We start from the raw sequence: 22,436 nt of genomic DNA on the forward strand, positions 1-22,436 counted from the left end.
GATTCTCTGGTTTGATTCTTGGCTGAGGTGCTTCCTGTGCGGAGTCTGTATGTCCTCCCTGTGTTTGTATGGGTTTCCTCCGGGTGCTCCTGTTTCCTCCCACATTCCCAAGACATGCTGCAGGTGGATTGGACATTCCAAACTGGCCCTAGGTGTGAATGTGTGCATGTGTGTGCCTTCTGAAGAAGGTCAGGCACTGGGCTGGCAACCTGACACCGTAAAAATCTACTACCACTCTTTCAGCAGACTGTTGTTCCACTGTAGAGACCCCTAATGGGAGCAGCCAAAAGGAGAAGAAGTAACTTTGTTAATCATGTAGGCTGAGTGAGGTCAGAAGTCTGTACTTTTGAAGCACCCCATTCATGGGTATGCAGTCGGAAGACTGGAATTAATAAGAGTTCAAACTGTCATCTCTAGTTCTACAGCCTTGCATATTATTAACCATGCTGTACAGTTTGCAGAAGCTGTGCGTTTGTGTTATAGAAGTATCTTGACCTTTATTGACTCCCACAGACACTCTTCCTTCTTCTTTCAAGTGCTGCAAGACTGGGACTGATCAAATCATGCGTTTTTTGCATGTGGCTTTGTAGGACAGTGGGAGGAATCCATGAATGTGGCTGAAATGACATGGGTTCAACTAATGGCCAAGGCGATGAAGGAACTGATGAGGAGTGAGAGCAGAATGACAAGGCAGACACCTGCTCACCTCTATCTGGGGAGGAGAGGAAGGACATGATGGAGGACATGACTTGATGAAGGGAGATGGAAGTAATGAGGAAGGCTTTCACCAGCAACATAAATGACAGGGGCATAAGACGAATGTCACAGTGAAGGCAGATATAAGTCACTCACTGTACCATGTTGTATACCCACATACAGTGCATCAAACATCATGTCAAAGGGGGAGGTAGGGCAATCCAGTTACCATTCAAGTCCACCCCTTCCCCTATTACATTATGTCCAAAACTTTACAAACGTCTCACGCAGTAAAGCAACAGATTGAGGGTATGCCCCAGGTGTGGCGGTCCTGGGCATACCTCTCAACATCATAGCACAAGAATTCCTGACAAAACCAAAAAAACAATATGGGGACAAAGGTGCAAAATCAGGGACAGAGTTTAAGAATTGCTTTTGTAAACTTAGAAAGTTGCTGGAATAATAGGTTTTGCATTACCATGCATTTTCTAAAAGATATGAAGACTGAATCTCAGATGACTGTTATTATTTAGTGACTTCAATCCTTGGGGATTTTTTGGAAAACCACAATTTTTATAAGGAACAGACCCAAAAATATGAGAGAAAAATCTAAACATTCTACAAAATGTTGGACAGTTGAGAGGTATAGTCCCTGGGAGAACCAAGCAACTCAATGCAGATGGAAACTGAAAGAAATGACATTTTTAACAGGCTGTGCTACAAGTGGAAATACTACAGGAAAAAAGTAGCACTTGCATGAAATATTAATTTGCATAGTTGAATTTTTGTTTTTCTACATATCATAAATGTAAAATGGGCTTTATGAAAAAGGGACACCAAGATAAAGTATTTACTAGTGTATTTGGTGATCAAAGTCTATGTGTGTGTGTGTGTATGTGTGTGTGTGTGTGTGTGTGTGTGTGTGTGTGTGTGTGTGTGTGTGTGTGTGTGTGTGTGTGTGTGTCTATGTCTTCTGTATTTTAAGTAAATAAATCCACTGTGCAAAAATGGCTTTTGGCTCTTTCTTACCATAAAATGGCCTACAGCCATAGGCAGATAGATAACTGCTTACATGGTTTAGCTAGTCATTTATAAGATGAGCACAAAAGTACACCCTAACTGTTGTCTAATACAGTAGCATCAAACTCTGTCTGCTAACATATCTAATCCTTTTTGTCTTTTCTGCTTACTAGGTCGCCAGATTGAAAATGGCAGCCAAAGAAAGCTTGAACTTTCGTGTCCATAAAAGGATCCTCTGGCTCTTATGAAAGTGGAATTCTCTACTTCCCACTCATTTTTCTTGTCTATGTACATAGACCTCATCTGACCAGACAGTCTAGAGAGTTTTATTTAAATAAAAGTATTAGAGACTTTGTTTTAAGAAATATATTTTAATACTAAAAAGAAAGAAGCTATTTAAAGTTGTACTGTATAGCGTGTGTATGTATGTATTATATGATGTAAAATAAAATTCAGATATTCTGCACAGGGAAGTAGGAAAACTTCTCTGTTTTATGATAAAAAACTGTATTTTATGTATAGAACATTGAGATCTCAGTAGTCAAAATGGCAGTTTCTCCAGCACAGTTAATTTCTCTCATAATTGTTTAATGACAGCCTTTTCCAGTTTTGCTGCTATTCTGTCATAACTGTAAATTCCCCTTATTTTAATCACTAATTTAAATATAGTTTCCTATTTAAATAATGTTAAAGTGAGTTCAGAAAGAGCTTGGCTTGACAACGCCCATGTAGTTTTTCAAGTATTCATTGCCTAGTGCATGTTGCAGTTATAGCAGAAGTTGTCACTTTACATATTTTGACCTTCCCCGTGGAGATGGATGCATCAGTAGTATTCATATTAAAAAGGTCTAGATTACATTAGTGTAGTATTTACAATATTTAAAAAATGGTACTGCCTTTATTTCACTTGCTCCTTTCTGAGTTGGTTACTGTCTTGGCTTCATAGCACATGCAATAAAAAGGGAAAACTGTTTTCCCTTTCTCTCAGCACCATTTACTGCATGATCCATTAGTACCAGTGTATTATCTAGAGTAGTACTGGCAGACTGTAAAGTCTGTAGAGTGCCCATGTCTTTAACCCCCCTGGTTTATTTTTAAGTGCTATCCTGTTGCTTCTCTCTCTTCCACTACCTTACTATTGCTTGCTAACCTTAACCCTGTCCTTGGCCCTATCCCTAACTCCAACCCTATAACTTATCTTAGAAAAGCTCTTTCCATAACACTATCACTGCACAAGACCGTCAGACACACAACAGCGCAGATCAGCAGCATTAAACGTATTGTGTTACACAGCCCTTACTCTAACCCTAATCCGCAAACATTCTTACACACGCTCGCATCCCCTAATGTCCGAGTTTTCAGTATATTTAAAACTTTAAAGATTAGCATTCCGAAGCACACACTTATGTACATCAGTACATCTTCCTTCTTTTGGCATATACCTGACTCGTTAATAAGTATATTCCATCATAAATGCACTCGACCAGATTTCCACACAGTTCGCTCTGACAAACAAATGACAATTCGACAAGGTGTACATCACTCCATATGCCACATCCTCAAAATGTGTTTATTTTCTACATTATTCTAGTCCCAAGGCATCCCACCAGAATGCTCCTGAAGTTTCTTTTAGTTTTTCTTTTAAGATGCACATTGCTTTTTCATCCATCTTCCACAATAAAAAAAATTATGTCACACTTGAAAGAGGTAGGCAATCAAATGAAATGAGCATTGTAAAAAAATACACCCTGATAGTGTTGTATCTCTGTATCACTTTTGCATGACATGTTTTCCTGCAAATTGATATAGTTGTACTACTTCAAACATTATGTTTTGCACCTATAAAGCAAAGCAATACATTGAGTATTAAATGGTCTGTTATTTCATGGTAAACCTACAGAAGAGCAATTACCATCTGTAATGACTTGGTTTTAAAATGCCTTATTGCATCTAATGTGCGATTTTTAGCATGTTTTGCAGTCTAAAACACCACTGCTGATGTGTTATTATGGATGGAGTGGTTTAAAATGTCTGTCCCACCACATTTTGTTTATCATTACTGTATTGTGAACCTTTTATGTATTAACCTCAAAAGTCTGTGAATGAAGTTTACCAGACTGGATCTGTCCAAACTTGTATCAGTCTACTGTTGGCAGTGAAGGTGTTTTATCCTGCTTTTCCTGTTCATTAGCAAAGTAACACGTTGTTTTGTGGTTTTCACATCACAAAGAAGAAAATCTGAGGCAACAAACTGGACATAGCAGTTGCTAAAATTAGATGAAAGTAGTTCTAGGGGTATGGTAGGACCCAGCCAGTAATGAATTTAGGGCATAAGACCCGTTATTATAGTGCACTTTCTGTAGAGTGGGGTTTTGCCTTGTATAACAAAACCTTGCTCATCCTAGGTAGCTTTCCTGTTGTTTGGTCATTGTATTTCTTATGTCCTGATTTGTAAGAAAATGCAATTACCATAGTATGAGTAAGTGAACTGGCTTGGGTTTTAAACTAGAGGTAGATATCTCTCACAGTATGTAACAGTGGACAGGCAAGCTACATCACACTTAACTGCATGTGTTATTGAAATGGTTACACAACTTAACTGCCAAGCCTATCTCTTTTTTCCCCTTAGTATGTTTGCTTCTTGTTTATTTATATCTGTTTATGTAGTTTTGAAAACTGCTAAGGGAATACACTTTGAAAAGGGAGTCCGTGTCTTAAAAGGGAATCACTGAGATATTACAATCAGGAACATTGTAAAAGCTAATTGAGGACAGGAAAAGAACATTTGTTGCTTTATCTCACACTTTTTTATGTTCCTGTCCTCTTATGTAAGGGATGATTGTAATTTAAAACAGTAATCTGCACTGTAATGCAGTATTCAAGGCTACAGTTTTCTTTCAATGTTTTTTTTTCTTGTCTTGTAAGTTGCATTTTATTCACTGTTTGGCTCAATATTTTTAATTTGTAATAATCACAATAGTCATGTTCTGAAGGTTTTGTTAACAAGTTTGTTTTTTTTTTTTGAAGTCCCATCTGTCATTGCACATTGTGATGTATATGGATAAGAATATCATACTCTTTCATGGGATATAAGTCATATTTGAGCCACTGTAAGACCACAGACTTGTGTCTCATAGTTTTTATAGTTTTTAGTATTTCATATGAGACAACTGTAGTAAATTCAGAAGTGGAAAAACAAAAGAATATATTAAGAAACACAAACTTGAAAAAGTGATTATTCTGCTATAAACTGTAACCCTGAAACTTAAAGAGCCTATAATGTATAAATGTATAAACATGCACATCAGATCATAATGCGGCCTGTAGCTGGAAGTCTTAAGAATTTTCATAACTGGTTTATTTATTTTTATTTCACATTCAACAATGACAAAATATTTTCAGTACTAGTCATATTGTTATCAGTTGAACAAATGCAGGGATTAACTTTGGATTTTTCTTAATATAATTGTTTTCTGAATGGCAGCTTCTATGTGTGTTTTGTTTTGTATAAAGTGTGAAGACATTTGTTTAAAAAGTTCCTGCAATTTCTGTATTTTCTGTTGTGATCAAATCCTGTAAATGTAGCTATTGTTGCTTAAAGAGCACGTCATATTTTGTTTTGTAAATTCCCTAGTTATTAGTGGAAAAGAAAATACATTATCCGTTCCCTGCACCATCCATATAAAATACATTGTTTTGCTTTCTGTGCCTTCTTATGGCAGCATTTTATTAGCAATCCTTAAGCAAGTTGCAACTCTTCCCTCCATTATACACTTGTCAATGACATAAGCTACTGAGATGGCATTACTGCTTTATTTACTATATATATATATTTTTAATTTAAAGAGCAGGTCTCTTCTAAGACTAAAAGCAGGCATATCACATTTAAAAATTTTCTAAAATCACAAAAGTTTAAGGTCTCTTTCTAGGTCTCAAGTGTTTTCTTATTGAGTAAAGTAAGTATTTGGCCTACTTTCTCTTGAGAATTATGAATTATGCATTTGTGTCACTAGGTTCAAAATATTTGTTGGTATTGCCTACACTTCACATATGGGATACCAGGGTATGTTTTATACCACCACCAATTAATGAAACAGCTGGGCATTTTGTTAGATGCAGCCTACATCCCTGCATCTTTGTAAAGATGAATGGCATATGTAAACAGTGCTCATATTGCTTTGCATCCATTTTATTTGACGCTCAAATGTGGTGCATGTTGGACCTCTGTCTTTCAAATCCATAGCAGTATTATGTCATAAGGAAGTCATAACTGATACATCCTTGGCATGATTTTGGATCATCATATTTACTCTGCTTCATCTTTGAAATGAAAGGAAACCCACACTTATAGTAGGGTCTACTTCACGTTGTCGTAAGCTGACAATATCGAGTCTGATATTGTCGGCACGACAATATCGAAAGTGAAGAACATCGTGCAAGGAAATGGAAATCTCCGTAAGGGGAGATTTCCATTTACCTCAATGTAGTACGGTCTCGGAGTTGGTATATTTAAGTAGGGGTGTGTGGAGGGTGCAGGGGTGTAGGGATGCTTGCCCCCTGGCTACGCCATTTATTTATTTATTTAAAAAATGTTTTTTTATGTCATTCGATGTTTTACTTAATTGATCAATAAAGTTCGACCTTTATTGATTCAATTAAGTAAATTTTCGATAACGTGATATAGACGCTTATAGTATCCCATCACAAACCTAAACTGGATTCTGTAGAAACCAATACCAGTTTCATTGTTGCACTAGACATGCTTAAGAGGCTACCTGCTCTTTAAATATCTTTTTTTAGTCAACATATTTTATTTAAAATATTTTTATGTCAGTGTTACCAATCTATTCATTTTTCGGTTGTTGGGCTGCCTACATTAGTTCTTGTGATGTCAGAAGAAACTCTTACGTCAACACTGACTAGAAGACTATTTTAAAAGTCTGATTCATTAAAATGTTAGACCTTTTTCTTTAAGGTTTAATAAGTGACCTTATTTCTGAAACAAAATTCTTAGTGACGTGCTCTTTAAAAAACAAAATAAAGAAAACTTTTATCCACTACCAAAGGAAGGAAGTATATTTTTTTGGTGAGTGGGTATAGTTTATTACAAATGTAATACCATATAAATTATTTATACAAAGTTTTTATTTTTGTAGTTTGTACAGAAGTTAGCCATTTGACTGAAGTTTTATTTTTAAAGAGTAAATATATATTATATATAAATCCATCTAACTTGTTGTCAGTTTTTATTGCACTCGCAATGTTTATTGTGTGTGTGTGTGTGTGTGTGTGTGTGTGTGTGTGTGTGTGTGTGTGTGTGTGTGTGTGTGTGTGGTGTGAGCGTGCATATCTGCAGTGTGTAGCTGTCCATGTGGTTCTGGGTGTTTGGTTTCTTGAACACTGGATAGGTATTTTGTAAACCTTTTCAAGGATTCAATGGAAAAAATAAAACTGGAGAAAAAGAAAGCAGGTCGCCAATGTAGTTGTGGTGGTGGTATCTTCTTTTCAGAAGCCTTGAGGTAAGAGGGACTGACTACTCCTTTAGTGACTGTAATTTCATATTGGTCAATAAAGAGCTGCAGCTGTAATACTGGGTGAAAGGTATCTGCTAACGGACACCAGTACACTGTTTACAGCTCTCTGCTTTACATCACCATGTTTTTTATAGCAAAACATAGAAAGAAAATGGAAGGGATTTCTTGGTTGATATTGTATCGACCCCCCCTTCATTGTAGTGTCATACCGACCCCTCAACTATTCACAGACACTCAGTACATGACCAATACGATGGCTAAGGGGCTCCACTTTCTGGAGGAGGATATCCAACCATCAAGGCTAGTCTAGAAAGATTGTCATACATTTAAATCCAGTAATGGGGATAGCAGATGATGAGATGTAAACTTGAAGCAGGAGTACATCACCTGAGAATGTTATAGAAGTAGAACCAAACCTTGGGAAACACTGCTGTGGGTTGTAGCAGCAGACTTCATGAATCAGTTTCTCAGCTTTGATGAAGTCCCATTAACATTGAGGGACAAAATTCCTTAGTTGGTTATTCTTACATAGTTTTAATAAAGTTTTTACATTTTACATAAGGAGTGATGAATTGGACTCACTGGAGAGCCTTTGTGTTTTATCTTGCTGCATTAAGTTACAAGAAGATTTTGGCTGCGTGGTGTTTTAATTTTGTACTTGGTCCTGCAGTCTGCATTAAGCTACAAGACGATTTTGGCTGTGTGGAGTTTTCACTCTGTACTTGATCATGCAGTCTGCAGCTATGACCCCCAGCAGTGTTTCCCAAGGTTTAATTCTTGTTCTTTGAAGTTCATTTGTTTTCTGGTTGACCTGCGAATGTTAGACTGAAAGACTGAATAAAGTGGGGAGTTGTTTTTATTGTGGGCAGAATTCATGCAAATTAATTTCCTATAGTACATCTAGACACCTGTTAGAAACTTGGCTGTGTAATGCCTTTTTTCATTCAGAACTTGATCATGCATGCATTCTGTATCTTGTAGTACTTTCTGTTGTAGGAGTCCATAAAAAAACACAGTACCTGTCGCCTTTGGGATTCTGGATACTGGCTAAGGCTCTTGCCACCCCTATAATGCCTTTTTTAGACAAGGTTCAAATGACAAATTCACCACCATAACAGGTACAAGCAAGCAAAATCTGAAGGTAATGCTATTCAATGCTAGAAGTCTAAACGTCAAAATGCATTCACTCGAGGCAGTCCTTAAAATGGAGAACATTGACATCTGTGCAGTGACAGAGACCTGGTTCAAGGCTCCAGAGAGCACCCCTGCATTACCAGGCTATAATTCATACCACACCTTTTGGCCACCTAACCTGGACCAAAACACTAAAGGTGGAGGCATGTCCATATTCATTAAGGATATCCACACCTCCAGGCTAGTTGCTCAGCTCTGAGATTATCCAAGTGCAACTAACTCTGGGCAAGACCGCAATCCAAATTGCAACTTGCTACAGATCCTCCACCATGCTCCAGGATTCCCACTCCTCATTTCTTTATACACTGGAAAATATTAGGGTACAACCCAACACTCTCATAATGGGTGATTTCAACTACCCCACCATTAACTGGGGAAACTACTCATGTACCAACTCTTTTGTCAACGTTTTCTGGAATTCATACATTCCAATGTCTTGGATCAACTTATCTACATCCCCACCAGGGGCAGCAATATCCTAGACCTGGTCATTACCAACATGGGCGACTGGTGCTCCACACCAGAGGTCAATTCCTCGTTGGTCAGATCCGAACGCAAGCTAATCACCCTAGGCATCCACATCCCGCCCCCACCCCCATTAGGGAAACCACCATAAAAAATTCCACCAAAGCCAACTTCATGCTTCTTAAGACAGAAGTGGCAAACTTCACGACACCTATGCAGATGGACAATAGAGGTATGACTGCTGAATCCTACACAAATGCACTTTATAAGCACTTACACAAGTGCATGGATCATGCTATCCCTAACAGACCCGAGATGCTATCCTCCAAAAAAAGGAAGCCAATCTGGTGGTCCCCTCCCATAAACAAACTCTACAACAGAAGAAAGAAACTGTTGCAAAAAAGAGTAAAATCCCATGATTGGAGGAACTCCCTGGTCAGCCTCAGTAAGAAGCTGAGATCCTTCATAAAATCCTCCAAAGCTAGTTATGAAAACAAAATCGCCACTGATTCTAAAGACAACCACAAAGTATTCTATATCTATGTCAAGAATCTCAATGGCAACACTCAGATCTGCTCTGAGTTACAGCACAATAGCATTAATATACAGAACCAACTGATATTGTCAACATCCTGTAGATTCAGTGCTAACTTTACCCCTCTCTCACCCCCTAAAGGGCCCATCCCTATACCGGAAGAATGCAAAGTTCCTGTAGTCATGGCTGCACAGGTAAAAAACACATTCTCCAAAGACAAGAACACAGCATCCATGGGGCATGACAACATCCCAGGCTGTGTTCTACATGAACTACAGAATGAACTGGCACCCCCACCTAAGCACCATGTTCAATCATAGCAGTGACAGTTATCCCACTCCACAAAGGGGGAGCCACCACAGACCCCGGGATCTACCGCTCCATTAGCCTAATGAGCCTGGTCTGCAAGGTCATGGAACATATCCTCAAGGAACTTATAAACAAAGACATTGGTAATCTCCAAACTCTGGACCCCACCCAGTTCGGGTTTGTAAAAGGCAGATCATGTCTCCTAAACCTGATAGACTTCTTTGAAGCAGTCACCAAAGCCATAGACGAGGGTATAAGGTGGTTCACACAGCTTATCTAGATCTTGCCAAGGCTTTTGACAACATCCCCTGCTCTGGAATTATAGAGAAACTCACTAAACTAGGTATAAATCCCTATGTCACAAGATGGGTTGCCAACTGGCTCACTGACAGAACCCACACTGTGAAAGTAGCAGACTCCAAATCTGACTTCAGACCAGTGACAAATGGAGTACCACAGGGTTCAGTCCTGGGTCCCCTCCTGTTTGGTATCTACTTTTCTGAAGTACAGGCTAACACAGAAGGTCTTTGGCTAATGAAGTTCGCAGATGACTGCAAACTAGGAGCCATAATCGAAACTCCTAACATTGTGGACATCCTACAAAAGGGCCTCACTGAGGCAGATGCCTGGTGTCAAAGCCATGGTCTCAAGCTCAGTGCCAAAAAGTGCATTGTCATCCCCTTTGGTAAAAACTCTGTACCCATGAGCTACCACATAGGTGGTAGTGTACTTAACACTGAAAGTGTGATAAGAGACCTTGGGGCACAGGTGGACAATAGTCTCTCCTTTGATAATCACATCGCCACAGTAGTCAGGAAATCCTTCTACATGGCACACCTCATCACAAAAGGTTTCTCATCCAGGAAAAAAGAGGTCATTGTTCCCCTCTACTCATCACTCATTAGACCCATTATAGAGTACAACACCCCTTTTGGTATGCACCTCACAAGACATCTGCAACAACTGGGAAGGCCGCAGAAATACCTCACAAAGAGGATTACTGGCCTCAAACAGATGCCCTATGCAGACCATCTCAAAAAACTCCAGCTTTACTCTGTCGCATATCGCCTACTCAGAGGTGATCTCTGCCTAACATACAAAGCTATGTCAAACCCAGAGCTGTTGGACATGCTCCACTTAAAGAAATCCCAATCCCTCCAAGCTACACACTCTAGGGACCTAAACCTTGTCATCGCAATAAACAGAACATGCTGGAGGGATAGATTCCTGTCCCAGAGACTTCCCATACTCTGGAACAAACTACCTATCTATATCAAACAAAGCTCCTCATTAGCACTCTTCAAGAAAAATCTTGATGACTGGATGGGAAATAGGAAATTCACCCCGGGGATCACCTCTGGGGCTCTGCTCAACAGAGGCACAGGAAAATAATCTTCTTGGGTGGCGAAAGCCAGGGTACCTTTTTGGCTAGGCTTATATAGGCCCTAGGGCCAATAGCCTAATACCTATCTATGAACCTATGTAGTATGCCCTTGTAGTGGTTTTATATTACAGCATCAAGGCTCCTTCCTTTCAGCTGTTAAATCCCCTCTTTATACATTCATGTGTCTTTTGTAAAAGGTTAACAACTTCCAACACTCTACTAGAGTTTTCTTTTGGTTTGTTTTTTATGTCTAACGCATGCATTCCTGAAAATTTCTCAATTCATTTTCTTCCACATCCCCCTCAGGAAAACTGTTGCATGTGTACACAACCCTAACTGTGGAAAGTACATCCCAACAGCATCTCTAAAGTATCTACCCCATGCCTTTGACTTAAACCATCTTGTTCCATAATAGCTCCTCTGAAAGTTTCAGCTTAAAGCATATATGAATATATATGACACTTCTGATGATAAAAGTTAGCAGCACTGCCCAGATGTAGACCCCAGCCTACACCTTCCCTTTTCCCAGCTTTTCCTTGATTTCTTCCAGCATCACCAAGAAGTAAAGGAACACCTCCAGTTGTCTTCACAAGAAAATGTGTTTTATTCCTGAAACAGTTGAGTGCTTTCATCCCATAGCAACAAAAGGACTTTATCAAAACTGCTAAAAACATTCTTAGCTTCAGTTTAAAAACTAAGACTCAATCTTGTGATCAGCAACAGCCAATCAAAATCAGCAAGTAAAACCAGCATGCACAAACATTTAAAGTGATAAAAACACTTAAATGATATAGTATATGTACCACTGTATACACATACATCTAAATATAGTTAATATTCCACAGGTTTTAGTTTCATGACTGGCAATATGGAAACATTGTCACTGGTTCCTGGAAACTTTGTGGTTTGACTTCTGAAAAAAAATGCTGTTAATGTGAAACAGCAAGTTTCACACATTGCTGTTTTTCTTTACTGAAAAAAACACTTACACTTCTGGAGTTTCAGACTTAGTCTGTAGTGTGAGACATCTGATACAGCATCCAATATTCATGCTGGCAATGTCCTCATCTGGGTCATTGTAACCCCATGATTAGCTGTAAGTAAGTTAATATCATCCATTCTGTCCCCCCATACTCTGCCCCCAAAACACTCACTCACTCTCTGCAAAAGCACTTGGACCATGAATAAAAATAATGAAGGTAAAAGTAGCCAACCATATCTCACCATCCAACCAGCAAGGTTTGTAATAATCCTGTATTTGCTAGCCTTCTAAAACGTGCCCACCAGAAAAACATTTAAATTTCATTTTTTCACCCTTCTGTGTTTTGGGCATTTTTTTTTGCCATTTCCAATCCACAGAATTGTGGAAAATGGCATTTCATAATAGAACCCTATTTATACAGAATCGATGGGTCGAGTGAAGGCACATGTTGGTGATATATCATTATAGCCAATTATTTCTTGCTGGGCAGTGTTGAATACAAATAAGTTGGCAGACAAAAAGTTGCTTGATGGTACTGTAGTTTGTGTAAAGTTTGCAGGCAAAATGTTATCTGAAGCCAGTGTAGTTTGTGTTCTGTGGTCATCTAGTTCATTTTAATTAGAATTATATACTGATCTATTGTGCAACAGGTACACACACATTTGTGCACAAGGCTGTGGGTTCTATTCTCACATCAGTAGATGGATTGCATAAGGAGGGTTCTGTACTCCTGAGTGTGTCATCCCTTCAGATGAGATGTTAAAACTGGAATACCATCTGCTGTAGTTAGTGGAAGCCAAGCTAGATGTTAAAGATCCCAGTGCACCTAGCAAAATATATATAAAACCCACATATGTACATAACTTTACACTATTTTACAACAATTTCAGTAGTTGCACATGGCTTTTATAGTATTTACAATATTTATAATATTTTGAATATGTGCAGTGTACATACAGAGTGATATAATTCCTTCTCAATCCACCAAAATACAAAACTTAATTTAATTCATCATTACCACCAACACTTTTTTCCGCAACCATAATCTTCCCTGGGATTCATGAATAACTGTGTAGGCTTAGCGTGAAGCCTGCGTAATGTTTACATGTTAGAGAGAAGAGCATCATCACTAATCACATATGCATGCTGATCATCATGCTAACATGAATGTAAGCACGTTTCTGTGGCCAGAACAGTACTGGTGGCCAGGAAACCTTTTTAAGTAAAAACAGCACACACAGTAAACAAACAGGTTTGTCTATGGGCAAACCTGTTAAGTGTGCTCACACAGACAGCACAAAGATATACATTAGGGGAATAGTGCATGCTGTACACTGGCAGGTAAAGTGTGCTGTGCGCATAAATGAAATACATAAATAAATACAAAAATAAATAAGTGGGGATGTGAAACAGCAAGGTCAACAACAATATGGATTACCAAACAGGAATGTGCACAGAAATCAAAGAGATGTATACAGAAAGATAAGTCTGTTATGATAATTGATGTGAAGGTGCTTATGTCACAAAGACAACTTTGTAATAATAACATTTTGCAATATGCATGTTAGGGTAAATAATGATAGTCACTCTTCCTGAGCAAATGTAGGTTAATAAAAGCAGACATGATATTATAGGATGTGACAGTTACAAAAAAAATCACATTGTAACAGGGGTGAATTACATAACATATGAATGTCACTGACATGCTGAGTTGAGATGACAGTTCACAAGGACAGTACATAAATAATGGGATGTCTGCACAGCATGCATTACATCCATATAACATTTAGGAAAATAGGAATGGCTCATAAGCCACAATCACCTTTTCCAAGAATTGACCCATGCCATTAATGTTAACACTGACCTGTAGATTAACTGTTTATGCCAAAGAAAGAGTAGCAACACACTTGAAAGGAATTATGCAGCTCAATATTCTAGTAGTTCTGCATCTCGTATGTAGGTGTGTGTGGTGTTACAAATGTGGGAGCAGAGTGTGACTTGTGTATTACCCTTGCACAAGGCACCCCTGCCTGACACAGATATTGTGCCGACAGATAACAACAGATGCAAACCCCACTCTATGATGCAATGTATTTCCCAGAGCTGTGCATTGTCAGCATTTGTCACAGGAGGTAGCAATGGCTATTGTGACAAACAAAATTAATGTGTGAAATAAGAAAGGATACCTGATAATGAATATCATATCAGCTTGCCAGACTGATGGTAATTAAATGAGTATGCTCCTGTGCACACAAATGTGATCAGTCCTGTACCAATATTCTGTGGTCAAGGATGGCTTCTCTGTATGTCTGTACACATGCCACCCAGTAAATGGAGCATGCACATGTACACCACAGTATTCAATGCATGTGCCAAGGTAGCACTCTTACCATTACATTGGTAGAACAAATGTGTAATTTCAGGAAATGCAAAGCTGCATTCACATATGTTTGTGCAACATATCAAGGGATAACACTGAGTTGATGCAATGGATGTTGTGTAATATCAGCATATTCACACAAAATAAATCCTTATGCTAGAATTGAACATCAAGTTGTGCAACTCCTCCAAATAACAAGATGGCTATTAATCACATTTGCTGCAGTGGAGATGTTATCACAGCTGTTGATCTCCACCTATGTGAAATCATTCACTCAGCTCTACTTTATCTGCCCATAAATAATATCTGCTAAAAGGTGATGGAAAGGCTCTGCACTCTATACGTACAAAGTATAATAGGGGAATGTCTTTCATGCAGAACAGTTAAGGACATAAATGATTACATTTACTCAATACTGGTTTGGAACACCTGCCTAAGCATGGAGAAAATCAGCACCATAGTGGGATCGATGAATGTGTCATTGTATAAGTGCATCGCCAGTTGTCATATGTGTGGTTATGTGAAAGCATTACATCATATGTATTAATCAAAGAATGTGTCCCTGTAATTACTTAGAAAGAATCTTGCTGTATGTCAGACAACATTGCATGATGCTAGATATATAAAAACACAGCTGTAGCCCCCTGCTGTTGTCAGTGTGGTGGTAGAATAACAATTGTGTCCAAAGTGAATATAGTCCTGTATTGGACCATATGCCTTACTTAGGCAGCAACATACATTATATCGTCACTGGAACCAAACTGTAGAACCAAAAAGCACGGCACAGCACTGAAGGAATATAACCTTTAATGACCAAGTTAATCTCTTTCTTCCCACTTCATAGGGACTTCCTCAGAACAACATTATCACCCCCACCCAGCCTTTAAATAATACATCAGTTAACAATCAGTCAATTAATTACACTGCAATAATGCACTGAATTCAATTGATTGAAAAACCATACTTAATACATTGTTAAAAAATGTATTTGTAACAAATACATATAATTCTATTAAAACATTGCAAATTCATCCTAAAATATTTTTCAATTTTAAAACGCATGGAATGGCAGTAGCCTCATTAATACCTGGATACTCAGTTGCGTTTAAACGCAACTGGCATTTTAACTCACTTAAATCCAAATGAATGTCCATGTTTTTTCCTTGGGTATCTTTAATAATTTGTTGAATTACTAGAAACTTAAATGCATGGGCAGTGTATTCTTTAACATGCCTATTTAATGCATTGGTCATCCTACCATGTCTAATATCCAATAAATGTTCAGCTATTCTATTCTTGAAATACCTACTGGTTTTCCCTATATAAAATATGGGACATTTCTGACACCGCTACATACACCGCATTTAAACTGCAACAATTATCTTGCCCATTAATAAATGTATGTGTCCCATTTAACTAGTAACAATCACCTGTTTCCAAAATGTAGGGACAGAATATACACATCCTACACTTAAAATTCCCTTTTACTCTATAATTGTGACTACTACTATCCTTGGCACTTGTCTCTAAAATATTCTTGAAAGCTGTATCCTTTCTATATACTATCTTGGGTAGGTTACCCACCCTCTGCCCTACATTTAAATCATATTTCAAAATTTCCCAATTATTCTTGATAATTTCTGCTACTTCATTTGCATCCAAATTAAATGTAGTGATAAAGCTCAGACAATAGTCATTATTTAATCCATCCTCTCCATTATTGTGGGACATTACTCTAGTTCCATGCCCACCTGCCAAAACGGGCTTATATATGCCCTCCATATGCTTGTGTTTCACTTCTTCACTAATTTGACTCAGCAATTCCTGTGGATACCCTCTTGTGTGGAAGAGTTGCATAATAAAATGTACCTCGTCTATAAATTCAGTATCAGAGGTCACCATCCTGGCAGCCCAGACCATCTGCCCCTTTACTATCGATTTTTTCTGATGGGATGGGTGCCAGCTGTCATACTCCAAATACGAATTTGAAAAAGTGGGCTTCCTGTAGATGGTTGACATCAACATTTTCTCTTCTACTTTTAATGTCAAATCTACATCTAAACAAGAAATATGTGTCCCACTATAGGTGTACGTGAACTAAAAAGCCACTGACTGATTAATGTACTCAAAAAATTCTTTGAGTTCAAACTCAGTTCCCTTCCACACGACAAAAACTTCATCCAGGAACCTGGTATAATATTTGATCTTAGATGAATAAACCCCTTCCATAATAAACTGCTGTTCCCTATGGGACATGACATAATTATCAAAAATGGAGGCACAAGCTGTCCCCATTGTAACTCCTGTTAGTTGCTTTTAATATTGTCCTTCAAAATAAATATAGTTATTTCTTAGCACAACTTCCATCAGGGCAACATATTTATTTATTTGATCTCGGTCGTATAAACCAGTCTTTATTAACTGGATTTCAAGCCATTCCAAAACCTCCTCATGGGGTATAACAGAGAAAAGGTTACAGACTTCTATGGTAACCATTATAATACTTTCATCTATTACCATTCTATCTAACCTTTCCAAAGATTGCCACAAGTCTCTAGTTATGTAAGGAAATGCCATCAACCTTTTTTGTAAATTAATGTCCAAGTATTTACTTATAAAGCAAGTTTTTGATCGTTTGCCATCTACTGTTGGTCTAAACTTAGGGTCATTTAGTCCTTTATGGATCTTGGATATCCCAAATATATTAGGTACCATGGGGTGTTGATTCATCATATACCTAAATTCATCTTCATTTATTTGTCCCTGATACAACATATCATATAAAAATAAATCTATTTTTTGTATGATATGTGAATCTCATTCAATGATGCTTCCACATAGGTACCATCCATTAATAGGACATTCATTCCATTTAGGTAATCCCCTTTGTCCATAATAACCACTCCGCTACCCTTATCTAGCTTCATTGTTTGAATACTGATGTCCCTGGCCAAATCCATTAACAGTTCTTCCTCTGCTTTTGTTAAGTTTAATGACATATTTTTTTCTCCCTTTGTTTATATACCTGTCTTATGTCCTTTTCACAAACTTTTTCATTACTAAATTATTAAAAGGAGGATTAGACACACTCAGCTTTTTAAGTCTATGCCCCTGTATCCCTGAAGCATGGTCACTACCATTATACCATACTTTTAGGTTCAGTTTGCACGTAAAACATTTAAGGTCTATAAGGGTGTCAGCTACCTTCCCCCTCCTACTGGGAACAAAGGTAAATCTTTTAGCCAATAGGTTGTCATGCTCCACACCTATTACCCTACCTGAATAGTTATACACTTTAAAATCTTTGGCTTCATTAAAAATTATTCGAGGATCAAAACTACTTGCCAGTTCATCATAATTGCCAAAGGGGTCAATAACTACATCTGAATCCGGGTATACATTGCCTAAAACATTACTCGCATTCAAGTTTACATTATATTTCATATTTTTTTCACAAACTAATTCAACACTTTGATCAATACTGATCATACCATCAGAAACATGAGCCACATTATTAATAAAGCAATCATTAGTTTCTTTAACAGGTCCCGTATCATAATTAATACGTGTTATCATTTTTAACACTTACGGCACTCATAAGTGCCAAAGCCATGTCCATTAGTTGTTCCGCTGCCAACTCCAACTCCTTCCATTCTTCGGTCTGGCCCCTTGCACTACATAGTCCCTGTATGTTCTCCCTGAAAAATGGGCCTACTGTTCTTTACTCCTCAGCCTTTCAGAGCGCCTCACTCCATCATCCACTTGATTAAACTGCTGAGGACGTGTGCGTTGCTGATGATGTAACCTCATCTCTGAGGTCACTTCCTCTTCTTCACTCAACTCGCTATTGGCTCCTTCTTGACCGTTGGCATGACAACCTGGTGAATATGGGTATACCTTCTTTTTGGAATACTCATTTATATCCCTTTTGATTTTGTTCATCTTCCGCACAAAAATGTTGGCACAAACACTGTCCACAGTAAAGAAAACATTAGTGTAATTATTTTTATTATGCTCAAAAGACAAATCACCCTGTATCTGTCTATTTTTCTCCTCAAGTTCTTTGGATAATTTGTCCATTGCTTGGATGTTCTTCGCATTACCGATACTCGACACAAACCGACGACTTCTTTCGCATCTTCAGTTTTGTCTAAAACTACCAAGTTTCTAAGGCCAAGAGTATGAGCTACGCCTAAAAAACTGATGACTCAATCTCAAGCACCTGCTTCCTTGCCACAATCTCAAATGCTTAAAATGGCAGAAGACCTGATCATGCTGATTAAGGGAAGCCAGCCTTCCCCTGCTAAGAGAAAAAGGGACTCATCCCAGCAGCTTTAACTGACCATGAGTCCGACGACTCTGATGTTTCTGAATATGAAGACATGCCTTTATCTGCTTATGAGGATTCAGATGCAGAGGAATCCATTCCCTCTGCTTCCCCTCCAGAGGATTTTTCTGTTGATGAAACCGTTCATACTTTAAGAGCATTTCCACTGGGAATGCCAGGATTATCTTCAGTCCAAAAAGAGACTCGGAGAATTTTTAGATTTGCCGCAACATAGATCCTTAGCTATCCCTCCTGTTCTGGATGTTGTGGATGATGTCATTATGGAATCCAGTCTGACTCCTGATATTTTACCCCCTGCTCCAAGGAAACCAGACAGGTACTACAGAGTTCTTAACTCTCACAAATTTCTTTTCAAAAACCCTACTGCTGACCGAGAGGTCATTTCCCAAGGGCCTAAAGGTATAAAGGCAACTACAGCTAAGAATCCCACCCCTTCTGACAGGGATTCCCAAGCTTTAGACAGATGGAGTAAAAAAGTATACACCTCTGCAACTCTAGCCATTAGGGCATTGAATTGCCAGTTTCACATGCTGAAATACCAGCAACATGTTATGGAACATATTAAGCAAAAATTATCTACCTTTACAGACTGTGCAGGAAAATAAAGAATTACAGGAGCTTATGCATTCTGCAAGCCAAGTCAGCAAGCATACTTTGCAATGTGGGTTTGATGCCCTAGAACCATCTTGCAGGGCAGCAGTCACTGGTTCTGTACTGAGAAGGCATGCTTGGCTTAAGGAACAGACCTTGCCAGACCATGTCAAATCAAAACTACTATACGCTCCTTTGAATAAAGACAGTTTGTTTGGCACCAAAGCAGAAGAGGTTCTAAAAAAGATGGAAGAAAAAGCTAAGTCTATGCATACAGTCAAAGATATTTTGCAGGTGCAGCCTCCTATATTCAGTAGGCATTGCCCCTTGAAACATTGGTCCTTTCCTGCCCCTTCAAGGCCATCTCAAACTAGATCCAGGGGAAACAGACTCCCCAGATTACAGTCTCAGGTTATGCAGAGATCTAAGCAATGGAGTAACTCCACTTTTAAAACAGGGAGTGCTAAGCCACCCCCTTACAGAAAGAATTCACAATGACTCATAAACCCCACTTCTCACCTCTGTCCAATCGCTTGTGCCCCTAGGAGGAAAACTCACCCACCATGCAAAAACTGGACCTCCATCACCAAAGACCGATGGGTCCTCAACATTGTATCCCAGGGGTAGAAATTTTACTTCCACACACTGCCAATCCCAAAAGGGTTCCCAGACCTTCCTCCAAATGAGTGGGCAGAGGCACAAAACCAAGTTCAATCCCTGCTTTTCATAAGGGCAATTCAACCTGCTCCTGCAGAACAGATAGGGCAAGGGTTTTATTCCAGACTTTTCCTGGTACCCAGAAAAGACGGCACTTGGTGCCCAGTCCTAGATCTTTCCATTCTAAACACCTTCCTGGTGGTACCAAAATTCAAAATGCTTACCCTTCAGCAGCTTTTCCTATGCTGTCCAAAGAGGCCTGGCTAGTCACCCTAGACCTAAAAGAAGCCTATCTGCACATCCCTATCAGGGAATCAGGCAGGAAATATCTACATTTCAGGGCAAGATCTATGCATTATCAGTTCTCTGCACTTCCCTTTGGCTTATCCACTGCTTCCAGAGTCTTTACAAAATGGCTGGCTCCAGCCATTGCCTATTGCAGACAAAGAATCATTCAAACATACCTTTACTTGGACGATTGCCTGATTCAGGCAGACAGTCAGAAAACATTGATGCAGCACCTGCCATTTGTAAAGAACCTTCTAACCTCCCTGGGGTACACTATCAATGAAAAGAAATCAAAACTAGTCCCCAGTCAAAAGATTGTATTCCTGGGAGCAAGCTTGGACACAGCCTCCCAGATGGCATTCCTTACTCCAGAAAAACAAGCCTATCTAACAGGCTACTTCACTCTAATGGCCACCAGAACCCAGCTATCCGCAAAGAAAATCCTGCAGGCTCTAGGGTTCATAGCCTCTTGCATTCTACTAATGCCATATGCCAGACTGCATATGAGGAAACTTCAATGGTACTTAAAAAGTCTTTGGTGCCAACATTCTCAGGACCTGGAAACCACCATACCTATCATACCTTGTCTAAGGAAAGAGTTTCTTGGGTGGGCAGCAGCATGCAACCACAATAAAGGACTTCCCTTTACACAACCCCACTCCACACAGACCCTAACCACTAACACATCAGACTATGCCTGGGGGGTACATCTGGGAGACAAGTGCATTCATGGCCACTGAAGCCCAAGTCAAATTCATCTGCACATCAACAAAAAGAGAGGCTAGCTGTTCAGCATGCTCTGACAGCTTTCAGATCCCTTCTCTCACCTGGAACCCTGCTAATAAAAACAGACAACACCACAGTTATGTGGTACATCACCACCAGGGAGGAACCCACTCTTACCCACTCTGCTGGCTAGCCATGACACTGTGGAACACGAAATTGGACATGCAGATCCATCTGCAAGCTCAATTCCTGACAGGCAAACAAAACTCTCTGGCAGATGACTTGAGCAGAAATCTCCTAGATCCACATGAGTGGCAATTAAATCCCATCACTTTCAGCCTGTTAACCCAGAAATGGGGGATACCAGAGGTAGACCTTTTTGCCTCTCCCTACAATCACCAGATCAGCAAAATCTGCATCAGGACACCACACAGCAGAGCATGGAAAGTGGATGCCCTATCCTTCCAGTGGGTAAACCTCTCAATTGATGCCTTCTCTCCTCTGCCTCTTCTTTCAAGAATACCACTCATCATAACACAGGACAGACCAAGGGCAATCCTGATTGCTCCAGACTGGCTATGCCAGCACTGGTACCCACTACTGCGCAGCCTGTCACCAGTGCCACGATGGCATCTACCTCAGATCCCAACCCTCCTCACTTAGCAGGAAGGACAGATCCTGCATCCACAACTGCAAACCCTGAACCTTGCAGCCTGGCTTATTCCTTTAATTCTCCAAAAAAACAACGCGAATAAGAAAAAACTCACTTTAATTAACCCTTCTTCAGTGCTAGTGAAACAATAACCTTCTTCAGTGCTATATATACATATATATATATATATATATATATATATATATATATATATATATATATATATATATATATATATATATATACATACATAACTATCACAACCATATGACACAGCCGACCTATGAGAATACATTTAAAATCACATCAATTAAAACTTAAAAATTTAAACTTTAAGTAAAAGATTCATGAATAAACAGATAAATAAATATTGTCGAAAAAATACAAACCATGAATCAGCATATTAAATATTAAATATCAATTTATATTATTACTATTTATTTTTATTTTTATTTTTACTAATGGTACTGCTTTAGTCTAAATTCCAGTATGGGTTTAATAGTAATCATACTATTCAGACCTGGTTTTGCATCTGCATGCAGTCTTATAATCCATTTATATTCAGCAATATCTAGTTTGTTAATTATATCTCCTAGTCTCAAGCTCTTATTTATTATTTCAAGTACTTTAAATTTAAAATTATGTATTGTAGCCCTCTCATTTCTATGTTGTACT

At 38.8% G+C, this 22,436-nt stretch overlaps 1 protein-coding gene across 1 annotated transcript in view; it reads left to right on the plus strand.

Annotated features, from left to right (window-relative positions):
* The window catches only part of PTCH2 (patched 2), a 154,042-nt gene extending 147,099 nt beyond the window's left edge, over nt 1-6,943 (plus strand). The window contains exon 24 of the mRNA XM_044085763.1: nt 1,890-6,943. The gene's annotated coding sequence lies outside the window, so the exon portion shown is untranslated. The remainder of the gene's footprint in view (nt 1-1,889) is intronic.
* The last annotated feature ends 15,493 nt before the right edge of the window (nt 6,944-22,436 follow it).

The sequence above is a fragment of the Protopterus annectens genome, chromosome 10.part0, assembly GCF_019279795.1.
Source record: "Protopterus annectens isolate FY-2018-M chromosome 10.part0, PAN1.0, whole genome shotgun sequence".
NCBI classification, from domain to species: domain Eukaryota; kingdom Metazoa; phylum Chordata; order Ceratodontiformes; family Protopteridae; genus Protopterus; species Protopterus annectens.